Raw genomic sequence first — 18,742 nt, 5'->3', positions numbered from 1 at the left:
ATATGAATATGGATATGGTTGTATTATTTCTTGGAATTGTATTAGAAATTATATTGAAATGAGAAATGAGAATTTTGATCACAATGGGAATATTGTATGGAAGTATTGAAAGTGGAAGAAATATTGAATTGTATTATTAATCATTGCATTGGCATATCAATTCATTTGATAATGATGAGCTTTGAAATTTAATTTGAAAACTTTGCATCGAGAACGGAATGTAGGGAAACAAGTTTTCAGGAAATGATTTTGGGATAAATACAATGGTAAGTCTTGAAAGGTGGTGTAGATGATAGGTGTCGAGCCTTCTAGTTCATACTGGTAAAAATGAAAAATTGGTAGTACTTGTATAGTCTACTTGCAAACACCAGTCTAGGGATTGAAAGATGGTGTAGATGATAGGCGTCGAGCGTTCCAGTTAATACTGGTAAAAATAACAAATTGGTAGTACTTGTATAGTCTATTTGCAGACACCAGCCTAGGGATTACTTGAGTCGTATTTACCACCTTAGAATTTTATTGAAATTGATGGATTACTGTGTTTTCAAATTAGCATTGTGCATAAGATTTTCAAAAGATGAGAAAAATATTTTGAGCATGACATGGCATATGCATTCATCTCATAAGACTGCATAAAATGTATTTGATGCTTTGTTAGATATCATTATGAATTGTTTAATTATTTGATTCAATTGATAATGAGATAATTGAATGGATTGAAAAGGATGTCATGTTGCTATTGAAGCATGTTTATTTATTTAAGTTAACTGGTTGTGGTTAATTAAATAAATTGGATTTAAGAGATTATGTGATAAAATCATATGATTTTGACATGATATGATTTCACATATATGTATGAGTATCTTTATACCCGCATATCTTCTAATGTTTTAATATGAGATTGCTTGGTGGGCTAGTGGTTGCTTACCTCCTGCCTGTACATGTGTACAGGGAATGCTTTTCGGATTTGAAGATCAAACAATGGTTTGTACCATTTCATAAGTGTAATGTAGTGATGGATTGTACTACTTTATTTGTTGTTTGGCTGAGTGCCATTTTTTTGTAAAGAGTAGTGTCTTCTCTTTTATTGTAAGCCTTAGGGCATTTCTTTTATTTGTATGTAAATGTCATTGTTGTATAACGAGAGGGAATATGTATATTTAATTATTCATCATTTCATTAATTAAGTCCATTTACAAATAACATTTCATCCTTGGATGAAATGTTATTTGTAAATGGACTTAATTAATGAATATTGGTAAGGTTATCCGAGTAATAAAATACGGGGCATGACATGGACCAAGAAATTATTGATAAAATATAATTGCAATGAAAAATGCCAAATTAATTTTTAACTTTATGTGATCAAAATACTGAGGATCACATCTTTATGTCTTAAGATGCTGTGGCTACTCTTAAAACAGAATAAAATTTTTAAATATGGCATAATTTATTAATGTGAGCAAATCCTTATAGTTACAACAAATACATAATCTTTCAATGCACATAATGTATAATACATACAATCAGAGTAATATCACATGAAAAATCTCAAGACCAAATACATGTAATTCAACCTTATACTAGATTTTGCTTAAAAATTGGACCAAAATAAATTCCATAAGCCCAACACATAGTGTATTCATGCTCCTATTTCACATGAATTTTCAATGCATAAATAATGACCTTAATGCATGTAATATAATATTACATTATTTTAGATAACATGCCAATGAATCTCAAAAATTATAAAACTAAAAGAACATGTTATAATTCACTGTATGAAATTCAATTGAATTTGCTTACTATTTAAACATGCAACTATAATAAACAAAACATTCTTAACAACATGTTAAAATTTCTTTATGAAAATTCTAAAAAGAAATTCAAGTCTTTCATGCCTTTTAAAATAAACTAAAATACTACAATCACATAACAGAATGACTGCATATACATATATATATATATATATATATATATATATATATATTAAGATGAATCAAACAATGAATATTCATTCTGATAATTCAAACATTAAATAATGTTAAACTATATGGCACAATCACAAGTCACGTATAATGATGGCACCATATTGACTGAAACTTCATTATTAAGTATTAGACTATCAATTTTATATTCAAAAGTATGATGGCTTGCAAGTTCCAAAGCCTCCTTGACAGAAGAAAATAAACAAAGGGCTAAAAACAGAGACGTGGTGTACTCAGACTAATCAAAATATTAGGAAGCGTAAACCAAAATAATATATTATAGCCAACAAAACAAATCGAATCACATGAAGAAAATTATCATGTCAAAATCATAACGGAACATGGGCCCAGCAAGTGTATAAAACAGAATGCAATAAGATTTGGTCTCCATAACATACAATAACGCTAAACAACAAGGACAAAAGGTGGCTCTGATACCAATTGTGAGAATTAAAATAAATTTAATTCAGAAAGAAGAATACCTCCTGCCATGATGTTCAAGCCTTTGAATCTTTATCATTGAATGATCCAATCTTGAATGTATAAACAAAACCTACTCCCAGAACACTTTTATAGAATCATATGGGAAAAGTGAAAGGAACAGAGTTTCAAGCCTATTCTATTCACAAAACAACGTCTGTGTTTGATGGCTATCATATGCATATATATAGATAGGCTTGGACCCATATCCAAGTGTAACCCCTTATAATTTCCCACCGTCAGGGAAGTTGTAAGGTCTCATGAAACCACCATGTGGGATAGTGAACAGACGTTAGTTACCCATTAACCATTAAACTAATTAAATATATATAATATAAATAACTAAATAAATAAAACAAACATGTGGCATATGGGCCACTTTATGGATATTCTTACAGGGTGGACTATCAAGTATGAAGTTAAAAAAATATGAAATGAGGGCATGTATATACATGTTCATTCAACTTATATATATATATGGAATGATTAGAGATTAGAAAACACACATACACATGTAAATCCAAATCCAAGACCACAAAATAACTTCTCCACCCAAAGGGTTCTTGAATATTAGATATAGAAGAAAATGAAATCATAAACTTCTTCTTCCTGTATATATATACATGTTCATATATATTTCTCCATATATATGGAATAATTAGAGATCAGAAAATATATATACACACCCAAATCCAGATTCAAATCCAAATCCAAATCCAAATCCAAGACCACCAAATAACTTCTCCACCTAAAGGGTTCTTGATTATTAGATATTGAAGAAAATGAAATCATAGCCTTCTTCTTTCTGTATATATATACATGTTCATATTTATATTTCTCCTTCTTTCTTTGGTTGCAATATCTTTCTAACTCTGTCTCTGCCTCTTTCTCTCTCTTCTTTCCCCTTTTTTCCTTTTTCTTTTTCTTTTTTTTCTTTTTTGTTTTTGATCAGGCAGTACAAAACGATGTCGTTTTGTGCATTTCTATTACGTCCGTCAGAAATTACAACATGCCATAAAGTCTAGAGGTTAAAGTGTTACAAATGAAACTACAGGGGGTTCCTTATTTTTTGAGTAAACCACAGAGGGTTAAATTGTTATTTACCCAAATGATTACTGCCTAGAGTAGAAGACTAACTAGGGTGTAAAAGATCCTTGACAGCCTTAGGCATAGGAGAGTTTGGCAGAACCGAGTTCCAGTATGCTTCAAGAGATAGAGTTGCATGACTTGCCACCATTGTCAACTGTATTAAGAAAAAATAAAAATCTCATTAATTAGCTTCTCACTTTGAATACCAAAAAAATTGCATTAACTTACATAAATACTTATTTATTAGGTGAATTATTTTTTGAAGGCTATTTTAATGATTTTTTTAATATAAAATAATTGTTTTGAGGAAGCAATAAAAAAATTATTTTCAAATTTCATAAATTGTTTTTAGGGATTTTTTTAAGGTCGATGATATTAAAATTTTATAATATAAAGGACATACAATATTTTCATTGTAATTAAGGTCTCTCAGCATTTTCACAGAAAAAATTCGACTAAGAGAAATTGAGCCCTACAGAGAGAAATTCCAATCTCGACACAGAAATTTTTTAATTTTCATAGACAAATTTTGAAATTTCTTTGGTATGATCACATAAAATTTTTATCGAGGGACCTTAGTTAATAAAAGAAAAACATCTTGGACCTCAAAGTTGGAGAGGGATGTTTCACTAATTTCTTTATTATTATACAAAAATGGGAAAGATGTGAATGATGAATGTTTTCGAACTTTACATTATTTTTTGTTTTCAAAAACATAAAAACTATAGTAAAGAAAAGTTAAACAACATTTGTTGTGGGCATAAATGTTGGAGAAAAACGGTTGAATAAGAAATTACCTCATAAATGTGTATATAACTCACACATTTAAGGCTCATCAGTTTTACAAAATTGATTAGGCAGTTTTGCTAGCATTAGTTGCCAGCCTTGATGGCTAGAGGCTCCTCCCCTCTCCCCCATGGTGTTGTAGGCACCCCATTTTTGACCGACCTTAAGAATCAGACGTCACCAACTGAGCGCTCGGTGATGTTGCATACTGTGCTCATTCTGAGGTTTCAGAGTCTCGGCTGCGAGCCTTGCCTCTGGACTTCGAGGCTCTTTTGTGCTTTGCCTCGATTTGCGAACCAGGTCCTGTTTTCTCTTCCCAAAGGGAGGGAGAGGTCTCGTAGACCATCTCTCAGCGGCCGTAGGCTACGTTTCGTGGTCGTAGGCCATTTTTCCCGTTTGGAGGCCAGTTTCCGATTTTCAGAGCCGTCGGCCGTGTGCCTCGGTTCGGGACTGCTTAATTACTTCCGTTTGCTCCGTTTTTTGGTACACACCTTATTTCCTCCCTTTAGAGGGACACTGTGGCTCGAGAGACCAACTTCGTGGTCGAATGCCACCTCCGGTGTTTAACAGCCCATTTTCGGGGCCCCGGGCCGCGCGTTTCGGTCCCCGAACCTCTGTTTTGCATCCGTTTTGGTTCATTTTTGGTGGAGACCTTATTTTCATTGTTAGAAAGCTTGTCGGAGGGTGGGAGGCCAGCAATATTTCTGAAAAGCCAGTTTTATTTCTTCATCGCTCTCCGTCGCCTGTTTTCCTCACTAGAAAGCTAATGTTGACCACTCCCGGGCCACTTTCTTTAGCCCTAAACCCCATATTCGTGTTGTACACACCTGGGAGGCCACCAATATGAATAGGCCGGCCAGTAATTGGCACTGACCCTTTTGAACCCCTCTAAAAAGTTGGCTTTTCTCTCTCCTGGTTCACATTTTTTGGGTTTTGACCACATATTTATGTTGTGCACACATGAGAGGCCACCTTTTTGGGGTGGCTGGCCAGCAATTTTGATTGACCCTATTGACCCCTGGCCGGCTGGCCAGGGGGGTGGCCGGCCGGCCACTTGAACCTTTTGAACCTGGCCGGCCATGATCCTCTCTCCAAGTGTATTCCAGCTGTGCCAGCTGTTTTCCCCCAGATTCTGTATTCGAGGGGCTGCCTTTTGGGGGGAAAATTTGAATTTGTTTTTCCCCCCCTTTTCCCTTGGCCTCTCCTCTATAAAGCCAGCACCCCAGCTCCATTTTGAAGGGTCAGAAAACCAGCTGGAGCATACACCCTTCCCTCCTCCATTACTCTCCATTTTCAAGCTCCGAACACCCATTGTTCTTGACCTTTACACACCACCTCCAAGCCTACAACCTCCACACTCCATTCCAGAAACTTGAGGCTGCTTTTCAGAGGTTAGGAGCTCCTCTTCTTGGACCAAAAGCTGCTGAAGACTTGTGCTACAAGGGTGAGTCATCTTCTCCCTCTTTCTTGCCTTATTTTGTTCTATATCTTAGCCCTTTTTGCTTACATTTTTGAGCTCCGACATGAACTATAAATAGTCATATTTTGAGCTCCTCTTCATGTTTGATCAAGGACTTTTTGCTGTTTGAGGTCTTGTCCTTACCCTTTGTGTTTAATCTCTCGTTTAGGCCTATTTTTGCATGGTATTTTAGTCTTATTTGTGAGCTGTTTTGGAATTGTTCATAAACTATAAAATGTCTTTTTTCGAGCCCCTCTTCAACTTTGTTGAAGGGATCTCCTCTGTTTGAGGCCAGCTGCTACCACTTGTCTCTTTATCCCTGTTTTTGGCCTTTTTCTTGCATGTTGTTTTAGCCTCACTTGTGTTTATTTTCGAGACTTGATATAAACTATAAAGTGCCTTGTTTTGAGCCCCTATTCAAATTTTTTGAAGGGTTCTTTGCTATTTGGGGCCAGCTGCTGTCCCTTGTCTCTAATCTCTTTTTTAGGGCTTTTTTTGCATAATAGATTAGCCCTATTTGTGTTCACTTTTGAGATTTGTTATCAACTGAAAAGAGTCTCCTTTTGACATAATCTTCATGTTTTATTAAGGGCATTTTCTCGTTTGAGGTCATATGCTTCCTTGCATGCTTGATTGTCCCTTATTTTGAGCCTTACACCTAAGCTCTTGTGGCTTGCTTGGTTTGGCCTTATAGCCACTGAAATACAGTGGACTTTCAGTGGCGAACACACTATTTTGAGCCTCCAAATCAGAGGGGGGTGACCCCCTTTCACCTTGACTTGTTTGGTGGTCATTTTTGGCCTTCCAAAGAGACCCTATCTTGCATGCTTCGAAGTCACTTTCCAGGGTCAATTTAGTGAGTTCTAAGATTACCATATTTGATCTTCATAGTTTCTTATGCCATGCTAAGTGTCCACCTTGTATGTGCTTAATAATCCATTGCATGGCCCTCTAAAGGAGCTCATCATTTTTGCATGTATTGGTTGCATCTCCATGGTTATTTGGGAATATTTTCACATGTTTTATTCACTGATTTTTTCTGGTTTGGTAAGATTCCATGTGCATCCTATACTTGCCATATAACTCATGTTTGCTAGTCAAAGTTGCATGCTATTTTAGTCCATCTTGCTAGCATCTTTTGGCCATGCTTTGAACTGGAAATGTTCATGTTTTGGGACTGCCTTGGCTCTGTCTTTAGACTTCATGATCAAATAATGAATGCTTTGTATAGCTATAAGTTATTCCATGTGCCTAGTTTCGAGTTTCGGGGTTCATCTCATGCATCGGGTGTCATTTTTCCATGTTTCGGGGCTGTTTAGCATCATATTTCAGTGCTGGAATTTGTGAGTTTGTATGCCATCTTGCATCCCTTGCCATGCCTTGTTAGAGTCGCATGTTATGCCTAGGATCAGTCATCGATTTGCGTGCATGTGTGCACGCATTTCGATAGTCCCATTTTCACCTAATGGCTACTGATGTGAGTGTGGCTGAGGTCCACTCATGTTGGTGTAAGTCCATCGTGCATTATGTATGCCATTTCATTTCGCAGCATTGTGTATGCTAGGTTGTATATTAGAGCATTGTGTATGTCTCGTTACATCGTGCATTGTGTATGCCATTTCATAGCATTGTGTATGCTAGGATGCATGTTAGGATCGCATTCATGCATGTCATGCATATTGCATAGTGGTTGGGATAGGAGTTAGCCCAAGCACGGGAAACGAGGGACGTTTCGTACTCCGAGTGACAGAACGTGTCTCAATTCCCTGTCGCCGACACTCCGGATTACCCATGATGGAGTTTAGGCCTTGTTATGTCCATATGCGCATTCATTTCATATTGAGTCATGCAAATCGACTCCTCAGCCATCATGCATCGAGATGCGTGATTGGTGGCACGAGGATCGAGGACTACACTCCCTGAAGAGTAGTCATGCATATGTGAAAATACTTTGCCATGCCCCTGTGTTGCTCTCTGTTGCAGCAAATCAGAAATCGGCAGCCTTCCGGAGCTTGGCACGCATCCTGAGAACAATTGCAAACAGAGGCGAACCGAGGCATCGCAATGGATTTCCACGCAAGACAACTAGAGCATGCATCATCCATCATTGGAACAGAGCTGAGGCGGTCCACAGATTTGCGTGCAATTTACTGCTTTCCTAGATTAATTTGCTAATTAATTAGGATTTTGTACTTATTCAGACTGTACTATTTATTCAGAACTGTATATTATTTATTCGGACCCTCCGGGTGAGGGCACAATTGTAATAAGTGTGCGTGTGTGTGATGTATGTCTTCCAACCCCACGTCTTTCTCCCTTTTATTTACCCGCTTATGATGGTTAGATTAGGGCATGTTTCAATTAGCATACAGTATAATAGCATGTTTACATTGATTCATCTATTTTGTATGCACCGGGCTCGGCGCATCATACTAACTGCATTATATTTCAATTCCGAGTTGAATACTTGTTACCTGTAGCATTTCACATGCCATCTTTAGAATAGCCGAGCCTATCTTAGTTGCATCTTGCATGTGTTGCATTAGGCATTTCTGTATAGTTAGGATCATGCATGGGTTTCTAATCAGCTTCTGTTTTGGCTTGGAGTACTCGGTAAGTTTTATGCTTTAGCATCCTTGCATGCGTGTGAGTGACTGCCATGATAGCATGCTTGCCATGAGGCTATGTGCTTATGTGATATAAACTGCCTGAATGCCTGTGGGTGAAGGCTGGGTTATTTGAATTGGAACAATTCGTTGACTGTGAGTTTTAAGCCCACTAGATAGTGGCAAAATCATGTTTTCTAAGCCCATCCGAGGGTGGCAAATCCACGTCTTAGCCTACTTGTGGGTAGCACCATCAAACCATTTTCAACTAAACAAACATGAAATGTTTTGTTCCAATTCAGGCGACCCAGTCTATGCTTGTATGCTGTGTGCATCACATAGTAAATCTAGTCTAATAACCGGAATAAGAGCGCATAATGTTTTCAAAAATAGATATCATGGTTAGTAGAGGCCGATCTTTGATCGGGCGAGCGGGGGTGCTCACGAAGTGATCTTCCCCAATCGTACCCAAGTTCCCGAGCCGAGGCAACTTTGGTGATGACGGACACGTGGCCTTAGGCAAACGAGTCAGGGTTTTCTAAATTTCCCCAAAATAAAACATTTAGGTGGCGACTCTATATCTGGTAAAGCAGTCCATGTTTGGCACTTCTTTCAAAATCTATTTTCTCAAAACGATTTGCCGGATTTGGACTATTTGGTTCAGATTTAGAACCGTGACAATTTGAGAGTCCGAACATGTAGTGAGCCCAAATGAACAGAACGAGACTCATCCTCCCGGGGCGTTCAGGGACGTCTACAGTTTCTGGCGACTCTGCTGGGGACTTAGAGAACTTGACTCGAACTCATGATATCTGTTTTTGACTACACTTATCTGTTTCTTTGCATTGCATGTGCATTGGTGCGCCTAGGACACCGTGTTTGCCATCTGCTATTCCTGAACGGTTTGCCAGAGGCTTGTCTTGTCAAGGCATGACCATAAGGCTGACCGGTTGTGGGCTCTGCCAGTATGGGAACACAAATCCCGGTTTTACCGGCGCACCCTTTTGACCATTCGACCTAGTGCATATTCGGAATCCATAGTAACCATTCCAAGCTAGGACAGGTTGCTTACCCAATTATAGGTTGTTTGAAACCGTTGCGTGCGTAGTGAAACCCTAGTTCCTGACAAAATAGGATAGGGAAACCCTACCCCAACATAGGGGTGTTTTGGCTCTCACTTGCTTGCTATGTGCTTTTAGAGTGCGTCTCTACAGGAATGCATGTATCAGTTCACAAGTTTGGGTATCAGGCCTGCGGGCACCAGCTCGGTATCTTGGGAATCAGTTATCTGCGGGTATCATATTCAGTTTTTGGGGCAATATTTTTGGAAAACAGTGATCAGTAGTAAAGAACAGTCATTCAGCTATGCCTGTGTCAGTTCCGATGAAATTGGGCTGAAATGCTACTTGTCTTCTCTTTCAGGGGGGGTTCAGAGACTTAGTTCAGAATAGTCGGTGTTCTTCTTCGCTGGGACAAGGCAGACGTCTAATTCGTCAGTCACCAGTCAAATCATCTCCAATCAGTTCAGCGAACTCATGATGACACTGAATTCAGACGAAAATAGTGGTTATGGCAGCCGCATTAAACCAGGGAATCACCATGCAGGGTGAGACCGATGTTGACATGCCACACCCGCCCAGGTCACCTGCCACACATCCGATCTGGGAACCCCAACTATTTCAAGCCCATGAGCCCACCACTTTCGAGTTGATGGGAATGATTGGCGATCTTCAGAGATCTGTGGCTGATCTAGCCTACGGAATGTCGGCTCCGCCACCAACCACATTGTATGCCGGGAACTTTATACCGCAGGAGGCCCCGCTACTGGGGCGAATTGTAATTGAGCTCGGCCAACCTGAAGCTGTCTCAAGCTTTGGCAATGACATGTCAACAGTAGCTGGACTTCGCACTAATCAAGCAACCCAAATCTCCCACCAAGCTGCGGCTAGTGAAAAGAACAAGGAGAAGGTGGACACTAATCCCTATGAACAACTCCAGCAAGCTGTTGAGGCTCTGAAAGCCGGGGGTTTGAATAAGCAACAAGTATTTGTAGTTGTGGCTAAGACTGTGGATGACACTTTCCCCACTTAGAGTGAGAGCAGTTCAAGCTAAGGGGCAAACCGGGAGAAGGGCCATCATACCAGAAACGATCCTTTGAGCTCTAATCCTACACTCGGAAGAGATCGGCAAACCAAGCCAGCACCTGCTGACCCTTTCGCTAGTGCGTCCAGCAAAAGTCAGCAAACCTTAAAGTATCCGCCTCGAGGTCGCAGGGTCTTCCATGCCCTCTACATGCCTTTGTCTAAGGCCCTTCAAATCCTCATCGAAAAAGGGCATCTCAAACCCCTCGAGCCTCGGCCTCTCCCAAGTCCCCTTCTAGCTAAGTATGATGGTACCCAATACTGTGCATACCATCAACAAACCGGTCACAGTACCGACAGTTGCTTTTGTCTGCGCCATGATGTACAAGATCTGTTTGACAACGAGGTCATTGCCGCACCAGGTCCTGCAAAGCCTATCGGCACTTGATCAGTGAACTTGTGGGGGATAATGTGATGTGATCGGGGGATGAACCAGCTGCGGGTGGCGCTCGATTTACTCCAGACGTGGGAATGGCACGCACTGTTTTGAACACATGCAAATACTAGTTTTTGTACTTTCTGACTTGGGTATTGGGTCAGTTTTGTTGTTTTGTAAATAGTCAGTCCTTTTGTACTAAGTCAGTCGGGTCTATCTTGTTGTATCGAGTCAGTCCTGTTGCGTTGGAGTCGGGTGATTCTGAGGGTGTTACCTTGGACATCACTATCTTGTTTTGTGTTTGTCTTTTTGCTTTCGTGTGAGTCTGTTTTTTCCTTGGAGCCAGTTATGCCAACAGATTTGAATGAACAGCAGTGATTTTCACACCCTTGTGTTTGCTTCTGCCTTGCACCAGTTGTGCCAGAAAGTTTGAATGAAACGGCAGTACTTTTTGCCTACTTTTCTGTGCCTCGAACTCATTGCGTTGACCTAAGTTTTCCAAAACGTTTCAAACACTGTGATGAAAACGAAGAGGGAGGAATTCCTCGGGTTTTGCAAAATTTGATCAATTGAGGGAAAGAGAGGCGTGCTAAGCCCTTAATGATTGAGATCATGTTTGTTAGTGTGAGTACTGAGAAGGATCTTGGCTTGATCCAGATTGGTTCTACATTGTCTTCAGCGCGAGCGATTTGTCGCTTTCTTAAAAGATTTCAAAAAAATGTTTTGCGCCGTCCTGCGAAGACCTGTGCAGAATCGCTCTTGAGATTGTGCAGCTTAGGATCGCTCTTAGCCTCGAGACCTGACCCCTCTTGATTTCAAACCTTGAACCTTAATTCAGAATGTTTAACGGCCAACCGCAATGTGAGGCCTGTGTGACCAGATTCGAAGCAGCCTATGCGTTAACGGCAATAAAGTCAGGTCGAGAAGGCCAGCCATCGTCAAAAGAAGCTTGCAAAGCTAGATCAGAAGCACCCCTGGAACTAGGGGCAGAAAAATGTCAGGTGTGCGCGAAGAGTTGAAGATGGATCATTCTGCAAATCAATAAAGACTGGCAAGAATGCAAAATCCCAGAAGGGAAGAAAGAAGAAAGTATTGCTGAAGGACAACCGAGTTCCTATCCACAACGCTAGGGGCAAATTCAGCCCCCCATTAGATGGACTCCTGCATCGTCAGCGAATAGCAGCCATTCTCCTGGATTCAGATGACTTCAAGATCTTAAAACCAATTGACATGGACAAAGCTACACTTTTACCCTTGAGAGGCTCGCTGGGCCAAAAACTCGAAAGGGCGACCCAGGAAAAAGTTAGAGCAAGAAAAAAAGAAAAGAGAAAAGAAAAGAAAAAAATGCAAAGAATGAAAAAAAGAAAAGAAAAAAAAAGAGATAAAAAAAAGAGAAAAAGAAAAGAAATGAAATGAAACGAAAAAGAATCGAAAAGAAAAGAAAAGGAAAACATAGCTCGCAAGGTTGAAAACCCGGAAGGGCGGCCTTGGCAAAAGTTAGAGCGTAAAAGGAGAGGTTAATACCCGAGTGTACCTTAACCCCGAACTACGTAAGGCTTGATTTCCATCTTTGGGATACGTAGGCAACTTCATTCCGAAGTCCAGCCATAAAACACTTCAAATTCGACTGTGTCCATGTAGTGGTTTTGATCATCTTTGCCTTTTCTGTATCCGAGAGTTCGGTTGTGACCGTCACTCTGAGGACTGATTACAATGCGCTGTGGCACCATTCAAGCAAGGGGGCAACTTTCTGTTGCCATACAGTGCGCTGCGGCACCATTCAAACAAGGGGCAACTTTCGTTGCCATACAGTGTGCTGCGGTGCTGTTCAATCAAGGGGCAATTTCCCATTGCCATACGGTGCCGTTCAGACAAAGGGCAATTTTCCTTCGGATCTGAGGTTGTGCATCTCAAGAGTAAGGTTCCATGCTCGTTGAGCGGTGGCCATTTGCAAAAACAGTTTTTGAGAATTTTTACCAAGGTTGACTAATTTTCTCGAAAAGTATTCTATTTTTCAAAACTGGACCATTTTTTGGACCCAAAAAAGGAAAACTTTCAGTGCTCATAACCTGACTTGCATGATTTCAAATCAGAAAATCGAACAAGCGTGTTAATCTAACTCTTATTTTGGTTAAAATAGTTTTTAGCAAAAGCAAAAAAATAAAAAATGGTTAAAATGATGAACTAGGGGCACAGTTGAGTCAGGTTTTCTATCTTTAACCATTTATCAATGCATTTTCCAGAAAGGGCACCATACTTGCCAAGAAGGGCACTCTACCTGCCAGAAAAAGGCACAACTAAAGTTAACAGCAAAAGGGCTGAAAGCTCTCTCATCCTCCAAGCAGCGAGATATCAAGCCAAGTGCGAAGCACAGGATTGGAATGGATCAAGATACTCCATTCCCTCATCCGGCGCGTCGACAGATGTCTCCGAAGGAAATAGCCGCGAGCTGATTATGTTGGGCGTGAGCCCGCAACTTCTTGTTCATCCATCAACCACCCAGGGGAGGGATAAAAAATGAGAGATTAAAGAATAGAGAGATGTGCGCTGAAAGAAAAAGTGAGGAAAATGGCTTTTTCAACAAAAGCAGAGCCTGAGGGTCGAGTGATGTGAGAATCACAAATGACAAAGGGTGGGAAATAATACCCGAAGAAACTGGCTCCTCGCGTACTAAGAGGTCTCTCGTCTTTGTAACACGTCTGTGTGTCGTGTCTTTTGTTTTGTTTGTCTCGATTATTGCCTTGAGTCGTTCCAAGCGTGTGTTTGTGTTTAGGTTGTTTACCTTTTGTTTTTCTTTGTTGAGTCGTAGTGCATTGTGTTCTGTCGTAGGCTCAATACCCGGTTAAGAATTCATTTCTCAATTTCAAAATGAATCGTTTTGTGTTCAGGAGTGCTGTGTCGTTCTCCACATTTGTACAAAACAAGAGTTTGTTCTTTCAAAAAACTGCAGGGTTTGACCCAGGTCATATGGGAACAGTAAAACCAAGACCTATCTGAAACTATATAGGGTCTAGACTTCAAAGCAAAAGAAAAAGGGAAAATGTCGGGCATCTGAGTTTGTTTCAACTTCTGCAAGTTTCGTCGTCGCATCCTGAACATAAAGTATGAGCTGTGCGTTCAGAATTGAAATGTGTGAACTGCGTGTTCAACATGAGGTATATGAGTTGCGTGTTCAGAATTGAGGTATATGAGCTGTGCGTTTAGAACTGAAATATGTGAGCTGTGTGTTCAACATGAGGTATATGAGCTGCGTGTTCAGAATTGAGGTATATGAGTTGTGCATTCAGAATTGAAATGTGTGAACTGCGTGTTCAACATGAGGTATATGAGCTGCGTGTTTAGAATTGAAGTGGATGAGCTACATGTTCAACATAAAGTGTGAGCTGTTCATTCGGAATTGAAATGTGTGAGTTGCGTGTTCACAATCAAAATGGGCTGCGTGTTCAGAAATTCAAAAGTTTGAGCTGCGTGTTCGACTTTCAACAAGTGTGTGCTGCGTGTTCACATTCAAAATATGAGCTGCGTGTTCAGAAATTCAAAAGTTTGGGCTGCGTGTTCAACTTCTTTCAACAAATGTGTGCTGCGTGTTCACAATCAAAATGAGCTACGTGTTCAGAAATTCAAAAGTTTAGGCTGCGTGTTCAACTTCTTTCAACAAATGTGTGCTGCATGTTCACATTCAAAATATGAGCTGCGTGTTCAGAAATTCAAAAGTTTGGGCTGCGTGTTCGACTTTCAACAAGTGTGTGCTGCGTGTTCACAATCAAATATGAGCTGCGTGTTCAGAAATTCAAAAGTTTAGGCTGTGTGTTCAACTTCTTTCAACAAATGTGTGCTGCGTGTTCACAATCAAAATGGACTGCGTGTTCAGAAATTCAAAAGTTTGGGCTGTGTGTTCGACTTTCAACAAGTGTGTGCTGCGTGTTCACAATCAAAATGGGCTGCGTGTTCAGAAATTCAAAAGTTTGGGCTGCGTGTTCGACTTTCAACAAGTGTGTGCCGCGTGTTCACGTTCAAAATATGGGCTGCGTGTTCAGAGATTCAAAAATTTGGGCTGCGTGTTCAACTTCTTTCAACAAGTGTGTGCTGCGTGTTCACAATCAAAATGGGCTGCGTGTTCAGAAATTCAAGAGTTTGGGCTGTGTGTTCAACTTTCAGAAACAGTGGGCTGTGTGTTCACCTCAAGAGTTTGGGCCGTGTGTTCAACTTTCAAAAACTATGGGCTGTGTGTTCACTGCGTATTCAAATTTCAAAAACTGTGGGCTGTGTGTTCACGTCAAAAGTTTGGGTTGTGTGTTCAACTTTCAAAAACTGTGGGCTGTGTGTTCACCTCAAGAGTTTGGGCTACGTGTTCAGATTTCAAAAACTGTGAGTTGTGTGTTCAGATTACAAAAAGTTTGGGTTGTGTGTTCAACTTTCAAAACTGTGGGCTATGTGTTCATCATCAAAAGTTTGGGCTGCGTGTTCAACTTTCAAAAACTGTGGGCTGTGTATTCACCATCAAAATGTGGGCTGTGTGTTCACAACAAAAGGTTTGAGCTGTGTGTTCAGATTTCAAAAATTCAAGTGCTAGAGCTGTGTGTTCAAAATGCAAACAGAATGCTGTGTTATAGACTGAGTGTTCAGAACAAGCTGTGTGCCAACTCAATAGAATTCTGTGTTGCGAGCTGTGTGCCCGAAGAATGAGCTGTGTCCCCCGAAGAATGAGCTGTGTGCCTAAAGAACGAGCTGTGTGCCCGAAGAATGAGTAGTGTGCCCGAAATGAGCCGTGTGCTTGAAAAAACGAACTGCGTGCCCGAAAAATGAGTCGTGTGCCCAAAAATGAGCTGTATGCCCCCAAACGAGCTGTGTGCCCGAGATCTGCCGTGTGCTCGAAAAATGAGCTGTGTGCCCGAATGAGCTGTGTGCCCCCAAACGAGTTGTGTGCCCGAGATCTGCCATGTGCCCGAAAAATGAGCTGTGTGCCCGAATGAGCTGTGTGCCCGAAAGAGTTGTGTGCCCAGATCAACAGAGTGCTGTGTGTCGAGCTGCGTGCCGAATGAACAGAATATTGTGTTATGAGCCGCGTGCCAAACAAACAAAGTGTTGTGTTGTGAGCTGCGCGCCAAATGAATGGAATGCTATGTTGTAAGCTGTGTGCCAAGTCTTGCATTGTGCATGCATTTTATCACTCGCGCTTTCTTGCGCATTGCACTATTTTGTGCAGTTTACACTCGCGCTGTTTAGCGTATCGCACTGTTTTGTGCAATTTACTTTCACGTTTTCTTGCGCATCGCACTGTTTTGTGTAGTTTACACTCGCGCTGTTTAGCGTATCGCACTGTTTTGTGCAATTTACTTTCGCGTTTTCTTGCGCATCGCACTGTTTTGTGCACTCTACTTGCGTTGTGCATGCATTTTATCGAGCTATCTTACGTACCTTACCTGCACTTGTTAGTGCATTGCATCATTCACGCTATTTTGCGCATCGCACTGTCCTGTGCATTACATTCATTCGCGCTATCTTGCGCACCTTATCTGTATCGCACTGTTTTGTGCATTTGTTTAGCACTGTTTTGTGCATTCATTTTGCATCGCACTGTCTTGTGCATCCTTTGGTCTAGGAGACCTTAAATCCTCTAAAGGTGCAATTCCTTTAGTGTTTGTCGTGCCCGAACGACTTCCGGTGGTCTGGTATATCCACCTGTCTGTGTTTGCGGTGAGTTCCTAGGAGACTAACTGAGACAGTGGAAACTAGAGTTCGAATGGCTCATGCCTAGAATGCAAAGGTTCGAGATTTCCGAGACTAAAGTCTGGTTTAAATACCCAGGGGTCTATCATCGGCTTGAAATCTGTATGGTAGCCCCATAGATTGAAGATAGCATGTGTATGCGCCTCAATTCTGGATACCGAATCAACTTAGTCTGTCACCCTGTTGGAGAATAGGGAAAGCTGCGACCATAGTCAGGGAGAAAAGTAATACCTGCGGTTCAACGGAGAAGAAGGGGAAGATTCCCACATCAGCATGAGGTAGGACATTGCTGAGGTAGGTCATTGCCAAATGCCCCTGTAAGGTACCTTCGCTTCCTAACTACTACATCGTCTAGTATGTCCATTACATTGCATATAGAATACATTGCATTATAGTTTGCATGCATTTACTGCATTATCCATCTATGGCTTGCGCCTTTCCATGTTGAGCTTGGTCTGGTATGTGCCCATACTTTTCACGTCGAAGCATGGTTATGAGATTTTGTGTACGCACCTATCCCACTAATGGGATTGTGGTTTGAGGGTGACGGCACCATTTTCGCGTTAGATGTGGTTTGTTTGTGTCCATGCCTTTCCTAGGCAAGATACGGTTTGGCCGGGCACCTTATCTATTGCATTGTAGTGTAGTGTGTTGCATCCGGCATTTAGGATCATGATCTTTCCTCAGCAGATCTTTCCTCACTTATATCATGCCACCCAATTACTTGTATCTTGTGTTCTGTCTACACACACATAGTTCTGCATGTGTACGAGCCTATTCCACTGATGGGATTGTGGTTTGAGGGTGTCAGCACCTTTTTTATGGTAGACGGATTTTGCATCTCTATCATCTTTATGATATTTGTGTGGTTTTATACTGCTGGTGGTTTGATCATCTCAAATGCATTGCATATCATTGGCATTGTTTCATTACATTGCATTGCATAAATTCTGAATTTTCAAACCGGCTTCGCGTAGCGTATAAGTCCAATTTGCAAATCGGCTTCGCGTAGCGTATAAGTCCAATTGTCGAAATCTTCTTGCATATCATTTTGCATCTTGCCCCCTGCCTGCGGGCATATCTTTGTTATCTTGCCTGTTTGTCTAAGTCTTCGGCCTTGTCAAAAATGGGTCGTCTCTGGGCTTTGACATTCACTCCCGTCAATTACGAATTTCGAGTTCTATCAAAGAGGGGCAACTGTAGACACCCCATTTTTGACCGACCTTAAGACTCAGACGTCACCAACTGAGCGCTCGGTGATGTTGCATACTGTGCTCATTTTGAGGTTTTAGAGTCTCGGCTGTGAGCCTTGCCTCCGGACTTCGAGGCTCTTTTGTGCTTTGCCTCAGTTTGCGAACCAGGTCCTGTTTTCTCTTCCCAAAGGGAGGGAGAGGTCTCGTAGACCATCTCTCAGCTGCCGTAGGCTACGTTTCGTGGTCGTAGGCCATTTTTTCCGTTTGGAGGCCAGTTTCCGATTTTCGGAGCCGTCGGCCGTTTGCCTCGGTTCGGGACCGCTTAATTACTTCCGTTTGCTCCGATTTTTGGCACACACCTTATTTCCTCCCTTTAGAAGGACACTGTGGCTCAAGAGACCAACTTCGTGGTCGAATGCCACCTCCGGTGTTTAACAGCCCATTTTCGGGGCCCCGGGCCACGCGTTTCGGTCCCCGAACCTCTGTTTTGCATCCGTTTTGGTTCATTTTTGGTGGAGACCTTATTTTCATTGTTAGAAAGCTTGTAGGAGGGTGGGAGGCCAGCAATTTTTCTGAAAAGCCAGTTTTATTTCTTCATCGCTCTCCGTCGCCTGTTTTCCTCACTAGAAAGCTAATGTTGACCACTCCCGGGCCACTTTCTTTAGCCCTAAACCCCATATTTGTGTTGTATACACCTGGGAGGCCACCAATATGAATAGGCCGGCCAGTAATTGTCACTGACCCTTTTGAACCCCTCTAAAAAGTTGGCTTTTCTCTCTCCTGGTTCACATTTTCTGGGTTTTGACCACATATTTGTGTTGTGCACACAGGGGATGCCACCTTTTTGGGGTGGCCGGCCAGCAATTTTGATTGACCCTTTTGACCCCTGGCCGG

At 41.3% G+C, this 18,742-nt stretch overlaps 1 pseudogene across 1 annotated transcript in view; it reads right to left on the bottom strand.

Moving 5' to 3' along the window:
• The window catches only part of LOC114319473 (BURP domain-containing protein 5 pseudogene), a 46,834-nt pseudogene that overhangs the window by 14,676 nt on the left and 13,416 nt on the right, over window positions 1-18,742 (bottom strand). Inside the window, exon 2 of the transcript XR_014344606.1 lies at window positions 3,607-3,711. The product of XR_014344606.1 is annotated as a BURP domain-containing protein 5 pseudogene (transcript). The remainder of the gene's footprint in view (window positions 1-3,606; window positions 3,712-18,742) is intronic.

The sequence above is a fragment of the Camellia sinensis genome, chromosome 11 (assembly GCF_055761805.1).
Source record: "Camellia sinensis isolate YWXY chromosome 11, ASM5576180v1, whole genome shotgun sequence".
In the NCBI taxonomy this organism is placed as follows: Eukaryota; Viridiplantae; Streptophyta; class Magnoliopsida; order Ericales; family Theaceae; genus Camellia; species Camellia sinensis.
Note: the sequence above shows the minus strand (reverse complement) of the source record. Positions and strands in the feature narration are given on the sequence as shown.